Source organism: Callithrix jacchus, chromosome 11 (genome assembly GCF_049354715.1).
Source record: "Callithrix jacchus isolate 240 chromosome 11, calJac240_pri, whole genome shotgun sequence".
Classification (NCBI taxonomy): Eukaryota; Metazoa; Chordata; class Mammalia; order Primates; family Cebidae; genus Callithrix; species Callithrix jacchus.
The window spans coordinates 126,927,892-126,940,198 of NC_133512.1; positions in this window are offsets into that span (position 1 = coordinate 126,927,892).

A 12,307-nucleotide genomic window follows, 5' to 3' on the forward strand; every position below is an offset into this window, starting at 1 on the left:
CTCTAAGACTTGTTTCATGGATCTGGCAGGCACTTTTATATAAATACTTTTCTCCAATTCTGGATGCATATATATTTAGCATAAGTAAGTCTTTTTGAATTGACTTCTGTATCATTCTGTAACACCCTTCATTGTTCTCTGTGATAGCTGTTGGTTTAAAGTCTATTTTATCTGTAATAAGAACAGCACACCCCATCCATTGGCTTGATAGATCTGTAGCTACCCCTTTACTTGGAGCCTGAGTGTCACTGTATATGAGATGGATCTTTTGAAGGTAGCATACAGGTGTATCTGGCTTCCATATACAACTTGCCACTCTGTGCCTTTTTAAGTGGGGGCATTTAGCACATTCATATTCAAAGTCTATATTGACATGTGATGATTTGATCTTTTCAGTGTGTTGTTAGGCAGTTGTTACCTAGACTTCTTTGTTTAGTTGCTTTATTACTGTCAGTGGGATATGTGCTTAAATGCATTTTTCTGTTGGCAGGTATTGGTCTTTTGTTTCCATGTTTTGCTTTTTTTTTTTTTTTTGAGATGGAGTTTCACTTTTGTTGCCCAGGCTGGAGTACAATGGTGCAATCTCAGCTCACTGCAACTTCTGCCTCCCAGGTTCAAGCAATTCTCCTCTCGAATAGCTGGGATTACAGGCATGCACCACCACACCCTGCTAATTCTGGATTTTTTTTTTATTTGAGATGGGGTTTCTCCATGTTGGTCAGGCTGGTCTCAAACTCACAACCTCAGGTGATCTGCCTTCCTCAGCCTCCCATAGTGCTGGGATTATAGGCATGAACCATCATGCTTGGCCTGTTTATCATTTTTTAAGCACCTCTTGTAAGGCAGGTCTGTTGGTAGCAAATTCTCTTAGCATTTGCTTGCCTGAAAAGGATTTTATTTCTCCTTCACTTGTAAGTGTAGTTTGGCTGGATATGAAATTCTGACTTGAAATTTTTTCTCCTTAAGGATGATGAATATATGCCTGCCAATCTTTCTTGTCTTGTAAGGTTTCTGCTGAAAGTTACGCTGTAAGTCTCATGGTGTTCCCTTTGAACATGAGCTGCCCATTCTCTTTAGGTGCATTTAAGAGTTTTTCTTTTAGATCCATCTTGGAGAATCTGATGACTGTATACTGGGGCTAGTCATCTTGTATAGTATCTCACAGGGGTTCTCTGAATTTCCTGAAACTGAATGTCAATCTCTCTAGAAACATTGTGGAAATTTTCATAAACAATAATCTCAAATATGTCTTCCAAATTGCTTGCTCTCTCTCTGTCTTTTTCAGAAATGCCAGTGAGTCATAGATTTTGTCTCTTTACATAATCCCATATTTTTCAGAGATTTTGTTCTTTTTTAAATTCTTTTTTCTTTATTTTTGTCTGCCTGTGTCGATTCGATAGAGTTTCTGAGCTCACAGATTCTCTTCTCAGCTCACTATATTCTGTTATAGTGTTTCCCATTACATTGTGAAATTCCTATAGTGTATTTTTTTCTTATAAAATTTCAGTTTGATTCTTAAAATAGCACTGTCACCTTTCAAGTCTTGGATGGTATTTCCTTGGATTGGGTTACACATTTCTCCTGTATTTTATTGAACTTCCTTGCTGCCCAGGTTCTGAATCCTATGTCTATTATTTCAGCCATTTCAATCTAGTTAAGAACCATTGCTGGGGAGCTAGTGCAGTTGTTTGGAGGTAGGAAGACACTCTGGCTTTTAGAGTTGCCAGAATTCTTGCATTGATTCTTTATCATCTGTGTGGACTGATCTTTTAATCTTTGCAGTTGCTGCCCTTTGGATGGGGCTTTTTGCTTTCATTTTCTTGCATACTTTCTGTGTTTGACTGTGGCATAAGTTGGGATAGTCAATTGGCTTTATTTCTAGATGGTCTTACTTCATAAGACCAAGTCTCAGCTTAGCCCTCTTGGGAACCATGCTGTAGCCCCGGGGAAGGCTGGGATCCGGCCAAGCTTTATTCTCACCAAGTTGTTTCTTTGGTTTTGTGCAACCATGATTCATGGATTCAAAACTGCTAACCTTCAAAACTGTTCAAATATTTTGCTTTAATTGCCAATTTAAATATTATTGTATATCTTTACATGCATTTGCTTAAATATCTTTTCCCATCCATTATTATAAATTTCATTTACATATATGTTAATGGTGTCTTTTGTATATATCTTCTTACCAAGTCAGTATGTTTAATATTAAATTTTACATATTATTAAATTATTAATGCTCAATTTAATATTAAAATGTATATGATGTGATTAAAATTAGTGTTTTATATCTGTAATATTATTTTATGTTTACTTTCTTTCTTATAGATATCAGAGGCCATAATGAATTTTTCCCTTTGTAAATAATTGGATTATTTTCTTTGCCAATATGTCCTGAGTATTAAAAACATTTGCTGTAGTTCAAAACATTTGCTAGTATCTATTCATATTCATATTCATCTTCTTCCATCAGTAGTCCCTAAGCACAGAAAACTTCTTCAAACTGCTTTCACAGGTTTTATTTTTCCCTTTATATTTTTTCTCTTTTAATATTTCTAGAAAACTTTATTGATTATGGTTTGTTTTTGTTTATGTTTTAATCATTAAGTTCTTTTAAAGAAATAGCTATAATTATTTACTTAAAACTTTTTTATCACATCTATTCTCTCTTGCATCCTTTTATTTTATTTAATCTTGTTTATCTTCTTTGTGATGGAGAAGTCCAGAAATTGTTCTTCACATCATTGATTAAAATGTCTACTGATTTAAGTAAAACTTCTGTTTTTTACTATCTCCAATGTGGATTTCAGATTTTGTGCAAATAAAATAGGATATTTTGTGTGGACGTGTATGGATATACATTTTCAAAGGAAAGGATGTTTTATCTACTTGCCAATATATAACTCTATATATCAATACTAGCCCAGATAAAATATTTTTATCCAATTTTATATTGATATAAACTTGAATCTTGGTGTCAGTGGCAGTCAATAAGGAAAGAGAATTATATTTCCCTTTGAATAGGTATTTGACCATAGTAAGGTTTTGCTTTTAAAACATTATTGTCCCTCTAAGGCTTTTATGAGTATTTAGTAAAAGTCAAAACACTCAGAATTAAAGATAAAATTTGAAACTAATGCCAAATTTTCAGCAGGATTGCCATCTGATACAATTAACATAAGAACTGCAATCTGGAACTAACGAAGACTTCTGTCAGTACCAAAAACCTGATTGCTGGCCAGACGTCATACTCATTCTAGTCAGACTTCATATAATACTGGATCCTGCCTGGCATTCTGTTGTACAGTAGCAGTATGCATATATTGTACACTATCTTTTTTCCTATACTGTTTCACATATACCATGGGAACAATACACAAGGATATCAGAACTTAAACAGCAAACCAAATCATTCATACAGAGGTTCCTAGAAAGGCATTGTGCTGCTCCCTCCATCAGAAGTGTCCAAAATGTGGTGAAGGTACATTAAAAGGTAAAATGGAAGAAGTACAATATAGACGTGATAGATGGGTAGGCTCTTACCTGAGGATTTTAAGAATTGTGATGATAAAAGCATGTAGGCAACATTGAGGACATTATTTTGTGAAGGACAAAAGGGCAGACATTCAACACATTTAAAATATGTATTTAACTGCTTGGTAAAATTAGGTAAAGTGATAATTCAGCCCTAAATTATGCAATTTAAATTGGAATTTCATTTACCATGGACAATTTTATCTTTACTCTCATTCTTCAAACAACATCAAATACTGTATACAATGATAAATCGATAATAGATCTGTGAGTCATCTAACTAAACTAATAGATGTTCCTGATCATTTAATCCTAAGCTATGACCCTTGGAGCAATAAATCATGATATTTTACATTGTTCATAGCTATTTTCTCATACAAGTAAATCAAAATAATATAAAATATAACATAATAGTTGTAACTAAATATTTTAATTCTCATTCAATATAAAATGATCTTTGCAGAATATTTTTACAGAGGAAAAAAGTAAGACATTTGGAGAAATAGAAAGCTGTATAATATACCTATAGTTTAGAGAAAAAGAGGAATGCTTCTTTTCATATCCTCTTAAACAACCAATGCATATTGATTCTGGAAGTACTGTGCCTGCCTATTTAAGAGTCAAACAATTGTGAGTCATCTTTAAATAAAATATGATTTTATGCTTGTGTTTTATTGCTTAGGTTGCAAAATTATAATTAAATACTTTGAGAGTAATATTTTAGGAAAATAATTTCAGGCCTTTAAACCTAGACATATTACTTATGTAGTTACCAATGGAAACTTTGCTCTTCAAATTCCTTCTTCTAGATATACCATATTAATAATATATGCTATTATTATATGCTATTGTAATATATGCTATTGTAATAGTTGTATTTCAATTATTGAATTCAATTGCATTTCAAAGTCTTATGTTATACTAATTCTATTGTATTAGTACAAATGTACTGCCTACAAATATATTCTATACATTATATATTAATATTAAATATAAAACATATAGATCTAATATTCTGGCTAATATCTATCTTTTGAAATGCAGTTTATACTTTCTAAGCCACACACAATATATTTAACATTAATAAAGCACCTTTTGACTTTGCATTCATCTGCAGACATTTTCTGGCTTTAATAAATGGCCCATAAATGTTTGAAGAAGAAATGTGAGGTACTATCAGTTACCTTCTAGGGAAGGAGAATAGACTTTCATATAATTAGCAATGGGGTAAGAGAAGTTGAGTTCAGCCTGCCTTAATTGTACTCCTGTGGCTGGCGAGGAAGCCTGTCTCACAAGGATCCTTAGAGTAAAGTGGTTGTTAAACTAGGGGCATGTCGTTTGCCTTCTTAACTTAATAATATTTCTGCACAGTTTTATATACATATATATATATATTCAATAAAATAAACAATAACTAAAATACAGATGAGGTTACCAGTTTTAATAAAATTAAAGCAACTTTTTCATCATGATGATATCAAATTGCTAAATTTTAAATAATCAATTACACACTGATTTCATTAATAATTGTAAATGTAGGAATCAAATAATTTCAAAAATCTCATGATATTACTATATTGATGTGATGTTATTTAGTTCTTAAGAAGGACAAATAAAGAACAAAGACGGTTTGGGGATGATCCTAGGAATCTTTATTATGATGCTTCCAATGGCCTTCTAAAGGCATAGACATTAATTGAAGTTGAGATGCGAGTACATGAGTATAGTTGGACATATTTTTCATCAAATGTATGTAAAATGTGTTCTCTGATGTGTATTTTCAAGCAAAATCTCAGTCTTCAATATGGTTAATTTTTTTTCACTTTCTCTAGTAACACATAGCAGTGAACTGAAAATGCTTACATCTACAAAAAGGAGAATAGCACATTGAACCTATGTAAGGGGTCTGTGAAGATTATATTTTGTAGTGAGAATTCTAGATATTATCTGTTTCCTCAGTGCCATTTGATGAGAAAATTTCCCCTCCCACCAAGGACAAAAAATTAAAAATATTTATTGTACAAAAATAATTTTACCATCATATACTCTATAATGTTTTCTGAAGTTTTCCAACTTTACTTTAAATTATTTCATTTGTATTAAAAATAATTTTCAAAAATTATCAATAATGCAAATGTTTAAACTTACATAAAATTATAGTTAAAAACATAATCCATGAAATGCATCCAGATTATAGGGTGACATAGAAAGCATGAATTATTTTGAAATGCCTATTTTAAAGATGTGGGTTGGATATGTCATCCCTTTTTTTCCTCCTAAAGTATCCCAGAGACTAGAGTAATGGGTTCAAAGTAAATCTAACAGGAATGGTTTTATAGATTGTGAAATTAAGGTCTAACAGTGTCAAGACGGAAGGTCATAGAACAAATCAATGGATCAGAAAGATCAGTAACTTGGAAATTTCTCTTACTCTCACTAATACTCAGTAAAAAGATGTGGAAAAATGAAGTTAAATGTTGACAATTACCTTGTAAGTTAAGATTGTGCAGATGGCCAATATATATATAATATTTTGGACATGTTCTTCTGTCTTTTTTTTTTAATTTGGCAGTTTCTTTTTATATATTTATGTTTAGTTTCTATTTAAAAAGTTTCCCCTTTCTTCAGTTACTTAGTCTTAGGTTCATGGATATCTTTGAGGTAGATTTAAGAAAAATAAATAGAGCCAATTACAATGAAACAGGAAAACAGGCTAATAAGCAGAAATTGATACCAAATTTATTGCCATTTAAATATAATTTTTGATATTTTATGTATTAAAGATAAATAATGCATTTCTATGTGCTAAGTAATTACATATTTCTATTTAATTTATAGTAGATTATGGACCCTTTACTAAAGAGATTTTTTTATACACCTCTATTTTTCTGTGTAAGGTTTATAAATTTTATTTCCTAATATGCTTATAAAATTTTAAAATTTGAGACTGCAAAAATGTGGAAAGTAATTGAAATTCCAGATCTTCTTGCAAATATATTCCTGTTTCTGAATAGTATATTGCACTCCTTTGCCCTGAAGTTTCTGGATACACTCAGAGAAAGTTCAGCTTACTATCTGCCTATTCTGTGATGAAGACTAACCTGATAACAATGAGAAAACATTCAAATGGCATCAGAATGCTCTCAGACTTAACAATACTGGGTTCTAGAAGTCAGTAGAGTAATAACTTCAAATCCCTGACGGTATTTAGTTTTCAACCTTGGAAAGTAAACTAATGATAAGTAAAACTGGCAGTAAAATATACTAAACAAATTCAACTTAAAATAGTATTTTAGAAGTACCCTATCTGAAGAAAAAGAATAGTTTTTAAAAAAATGAACCCAAAGAACAGAGTAGAAAAAGAACAGATGGATTCCATTTAATGCCTACTGTTCAGTAAAAGATGTTACAGAAAGGATCTTCTGTTCATGTAAAGATTATAAAGAGATATATAATATAATAAGAAATTACTATTGAGTCAGGAAAACCATAGCCTAAAATCCAGCTAACTCAGCATATTTAATGACATTTATATTGTAAGCAGTCTGATTTGGAGGGAGAAGTAAGCAGATCTTGTGGAATGTCCTGAGTGAGATATTGTATGGAAAATTAGGTGAGGTCAAAGCTGAAACATTAAGCATATTTGTATATGTGAATTTTGACCTGTGCATTTGGACACTTTTGAGAAGTGTAAACCTCTTTTTCGTCTCACTGGCATGGAGTCTGGTGAGCTTATGTTTATCAGAGTTAGTAGAGTCATATTGCTCTTTCTGTGCTACCTATCTGTATCCCTCCAAGGATAGGTTTTATGATGAATGGCTTTGAGGTTCCTGACTTTGGGTATGTGCATCAGTTGAAGTAGAATTGTGTTGCTTTGTAGCACACTTTTCTTGATGGCCTCTGAGGAGGAACACCATCCACTGAAGTTGGAGAGAGATATCTATGGTTCACCAAATTCACTCAAGTAAGAAAATGCAACATGACCTTTTAAACATGCCAGGAATCAGAAAACAGTATTTCTCTTGTAACCCTTTCTTTGGGAAAATACTGGGGACTGTTCCAAGGAAGAAACATAAAAAAAGAATTGGCATCCATGAAATTGTTTTCTAACAATTCCCAAAGGTGAGTCGTGGAAGTGAGTTCACAGTATTTACAGCTGTACAGTCAAAATTAGGATAGAAAGATCAGGGGCTATGAAAGAGTGACATCCAGTGGGGAAAAAGGTACCTGATGTGCCTGGGAATTTGGAACAATGATTATGCCTTGACAGATACACTGCAGCATATTTAAAAAATAGCCAGGGAGACACAGATAACCCAAATGAGTAATAATTCAGAGAAACATTTTTACAAGCGAAACCTAATCCTAGTATATTAGTATATAACTAATATTACATAACTATTTATGTAATAACTAATTATATGATAATTACATAAATAATACATAATCATCCAAAATTTTTTTTAAATTGCATTTTAGGTTTTGGGGTACATGTAGAGAGCATGCAAGACAGTTGCGTAGGTACACACATGGCAGTGTGCTTTGCTTTTCTTCTCCCCTTCACCCACATTTGGCATTTCTCCCCAGGCAATCCCTCCCCACCTCCCCCTCCCACTGGCCCTCCCCTTTTCCCCCTATAGACCCCAGTGTTTAGTACTCCCCTCTCTGTGTCCATGTGTTCTCATTTTTCATCACCCGCCTATGAGTGAGAATATGCGGTGTTTCATTTTCTGTTCTTGTGTCAGTTTGCTGAGAATGATGTTCTCCAGATTCATCCATGTCCCTACAAATGACAAGAACTCATCATTTCTGATTGCTGCATAATATTCCATGGTGTATATGTACCACATTTTCCCAATCCAGTCTATCATCCAAAAATTTTAATATTGGTAAGGTGGGGAGGTTAAGAGGTTTGGACTATAGGGTAGAGTAGAAGATTTAAAAGTTCTAAACCACTCATATCAACAAATATTCTCTGAAAATTGTATCAAAAATTGTTTGCTCCAGGAAGTAAGACTGGTGATAGGGAATTTGTGGAAAGGACATTACTATTAAAACATTAAGTCATGGGCCGGGCGCGGTGGCTCAAGCCTGTAATCCCAGCACTTTGGGAGGCTGAGGCGGGTGGATCACGAGGTCAAGAGATCGAGACCATCCTGGTCAACATGGTGGAATCCCGTCTCTACTAAAAATACAAAAAATTAGCTGGGCATGGTGGCGCGTGCCTGTAATCCCAGCTACTCAGGAGGCTGAGGCAGGAGAATTGCCTGAACCCAGAAGGCGGAGGTTGTGGTGAGCTGAGATCGCACCATTGCACTCCAGCCTGGGTAACAAGAGCGAAACTCCGTCTCAAAAAAAAAAAACATTAAGTCATGTTTAAAATACGTATTTTATTAAAAAAATAAAAGAACAATTTTAAAAATAATCTACATATTGTTAAAGATCTGTTTAGTTTATATTGCTTTCTTATACATTTTATTCAATTCTTCTAATAACACAATTATTATTCTATAGAGTTTCATAAGACCCAACTTCTTATTTAGATTTTTCAGATAGGTGATTTTATCTTGGAGATGTTAAATAACTTCCCTACAGTCACATTTTTTAAGTGGTGTAAGGAGTAGAATCCGAGTCTTTTCCTGGTTTAGTGTTCTATTTATATTCATTGCTGTTAATTACAATTTTGGTTGCTAGTTTAATACATTTTCTACACAAGGATTTATTTTACTGAGAATGTCTAAATGCAATGTTTTATCTTCATTGAGGAAATACTTGTATAATGTGGTATATCAAAACAGATGAAAAAATTTACCCACTCAGTAATTCCTATTTAAATTGTCAAAAACACTGGGGCTTTTTGAGTGGATACAATGAAGCTGGATGAATTTATACGTAGGTTTATATCAATGTTCAACTGCTGACAACATAATATTGTTTTTTTTAAACACTGATTTGTAGGAAAAATATGTTTTCTGGCAAGTTAGAAAACAAAAGAAAATGAGCTGTCCCTGTGGAGATCTGCACTGTGTACAAGAACAGATCTCTCTTGTCCTGCAGTGTTAAAATCAAGGATACTCTAAGCACCTGTGAGACATGATCTCAACCATGCTCTTAGCTCCTAGGACACAGCTCAGAGAATTCAGAGAAGCAATGAGAACAAGTGGCTTTAACAAAAGGTCATTTAGGCTCTCGGATTGTGCATCCAATTGTGTCACAATCCTTTTATTCAAGCTTGCTTACAGTAATAAATTATGGGTGCAAAGCTGCTGGACACTGCATAAATACAATATGTGAATGAAAGGACATATTTGATTTCTTTTTTTTGTTTTTTTGTTTTTCCAGAAGAAGAGGACCAAGGAAATAAAGAGCATAACATGTAGCTAATCTCATTTTTTCTGTGTTGGAGTTGTGAGTTTTATCTCCTCTGGCCTAATTGAAAACAAAAAACAAAAACACAGTTTTACTGACTACAGAAAGAATATGTTGTAAAAGACACCCTATCTAAACAGATGACTTCAACATAAATACAAAAACCAAAAAGTGTATGTATGTATATATAGTGTGGTTGTGGGATTAATTACCAAAGCCTGTTCACTAAAGGTATTGGGGATATTTTCTATCTTGGTCCTGTCTAGAACTCTTTTTGCTTTATTTTGAAAATTTGTTTATTTTTTTCTTACTAAGACAGTTACAAATCAATTCACATTATTTTTTTAAGGTAGATCTTTGGATAAACTTAATATCAACATTGCAAAGAATTCTGTTTTTATGAAATTACTTAAACTTCAGTTATTGATATGCCAAAATGCCATTGGCTTCTTTTAAATAGCTTTGATTTTCCAATTTATATTGTCATTGAGATTTTGGAATTGATGGAGACATGACTCCTATTGTGTCCAAATATTTTTGCTAATAACTTCTCTTTTACTGTGGCTTGAACCTCCTGGGCTCAAGCAATCCTCCTACCTACGCCTGTCAAGTAGCTGGGACTTCAGATGCACGCCACCATACCTGGCTAGTTTTTAAAATTTTTGTAGAGGTAGGGTCTCACTATGCTTCCCAAGCTAGTCACAAACTCCAGGGTTCAAGTGATCCTCTTACCTCAGCCTTCCAAGGTGCTGGGATTATTTATGTAAGCCACTGCCCCTGACTGTCACAGGCCTCTTATAAGGACAGTAGCCATAATATATTAGGGCTAACCATAAGCTAATATGGCCTGGTCTTAACTAAGGATATCTTCAACCACCCTATTTTCAAATAAGATCACATTTATACAACTTTATTGAGACTTAAACATTCATAATTTTGATATGTTTTTATTTGAAAATGAATACTAAATAGATAATTTCGTTTAGTAGAAATTAGTGTTTATTAGAATAAAGAAAGAGCTTTGTAATCCAATAGATGTGTTCAAATTCCTTCCTTTTCTTTGACCTGGAGTCAATTAGTGATCAACTGTTTTTCTTAAATCCGGTTACTAATTATCTCAGGTAAATTCAGATGAGCTGACTGATTCAAACCCAAGAAATGGCTGGTAGATATCATCCCCTCCCTCTTTATATCTATATTTTTAAAGGAATAAAGACTCTAACAAATATACCCAGAGACAAGTGATTCTTTTGTCAAGTTTTGGGGAACATTATAAAGTCATTTGTACTGATTTTTTTCTATTTATATTTTCTATGAGGGAAATAATTTGTAAATAAATACTTTGTCTTCAGAGTAGGACAATAAACGCCATGCATAAAATGCTTGTCCTCCTAAGCATTGGCCTAAGAAGTTGCCAAGATTTGGCTAAAATTTCCCATTACTGAGACATTGACCTCATTCTCCAGGATGAGTCAAACATCAATAATGTAGTTAATATTCATTTTTTATTTGTCTCGACCGAAGACTTGTTGTGATTTGAAAAGGAGTTTTTAAGGAAACTGCAAGTGATGTACTGATGGATGACTTACTATTGCTATCTGGTATCCTTAATGTCCCACCAGACTACATTTCCTCTAACTTGGGCTAGTGGCTTCTCCATCCACTTTTTTTCTTTGATTTTTTTTAACATGACCAGACAAAAATACCTCTGTTGATCTATTCAGCCCCCATCATGACTGCATTGTGAAGATTCTCTGCTGAGATCCCATTCTCACTGTTAAACCGGACCCAATTTGGTTTTTTATAAAAATGCTATGTAGTTGAATTTCACATCTGAAGTTGACCTAACTCTTTTCTCTTATTTCCTGGTAATGTAGAATAATACCTGACAAGAAAATTTTGGTTCCTTTATTATATTTTCAGAAGTCCCAAGAACATAAAATGCTGAATTATCTAATAGATCTGTACTTAAAAGTCTCCATATGACTTTTTAAATAATGATTTGTTTGAGAATAGAAAACTTTATTCAATATTATTATGTTTAAAACATTCCTATGGAATTGATTTTATTTTTTAAACTGTTTTTTAAATGTCTGCTAAGATATATTAGCATCTATATATTTTATATTAGCTTCTAAATATTAGATGTTTTCATTGCCACTTGGGGCAATAAAAAGAGAGTATAGAGAGGTGAGGGGTATAAATATGTCCTTTTAAAGTCCTCTACTATGGTGAGGGTGGGCTATAATACATGACAATTTAGAAAACATTAAATTCATTTTATTAAACTCTAGTCTTTTTTGCAAATGTCTGTGTACATATTGGTATAGTTTGGATATTTGTCCCTGTCCAAATCTCATGTTGAATCGTAACCCCCAGTGCTAGAGGAGTTAGGACCTGGTGGGAT